General features: G+C 32.5%; 1 non-coding gene across 1 annotated transcript; it reads left to right on the forward strand.

The window, feature by feature from the left end:
- Positions 1-394: 394 nt before the first annotated feature.
- On the forward strand, positions 395-466 carry Trnaq-cug. The gene has a single exon. It is a non-coding gene; the product is annotated as a tRNA-Gln (tRNA).
- The last annotated feature ends 214 nt before the right edge of the window (positions 467-680 follow it).

A 680-nucleotide genomic window follows, 5' to 3' on the forward strand; every position in this document is an offset into this window, starting at 1 on the left:
CCTGCTAGTTCGTAAGTTGTAAGTTGTAGCGGAGATATTTGTTTCAAAATTATTGTATTAACTGAAATTTAGTTTTGATAACTAAAAGATGGGTAGGTCTACAACAAGCTCTGTTCATTTTACTGCTGTTAGTTTTGTCTTAATGTTAACATTTTAATCAACAACTGGTGAGATTACCTCCCTTGTGAGAATGTTCACGCGATCTTTGTAAACATCGCAGTACGGAACTACCGATAAATTAGATGTAATACATACAGTCGAAATGTTCTTTACGATTAAATAACATTTTACAATACATTTTGTCAATTTATTAAGATACCAAATGTACAAAACATGTAAATCCTTTGTAGCTGACATCTTGTATATATTATAGTTTGTAAGCCGTAGCGAGTATGGTTCTATGGTGTAATGGTTAGCACTCTGGACTCTGAATCCAGCGATCCGAGTTCGAATCTCGGTAGAACCTGGTTACATTTTGTTTTTCTTCTTCTTTTTGTTGTAATTCTTATCCGGTATTCCACTCTTGTTTACTTTGTTGTTTGTTTTCATTTATTTATTTATTTTACTGGGGTGTTTTCTCCTTTCTCTTTTGTTTATTTGAGATTACATTTCTTACTAATTACATATGTTTTCTATATGTTCGTGTCTTATTTCTCTGCCTGTGTGTCTCTCTGTATGTA

The sequence above is a fragment of the Gigantopelta aegis genome, chromosome 1 (genome assembly GCF_016097555.1).
Source record: "Gigantopelta aegis isolate Gae_Host chromosome 1, Gae_host_genome, whole genome shotgun sequence".
NCBI lineage: Eukaryota > Metazoa > Mollusca > Gastropoda > Neomphalida > Peltospiridae > Gigantopelta > Gigantopelta aegis.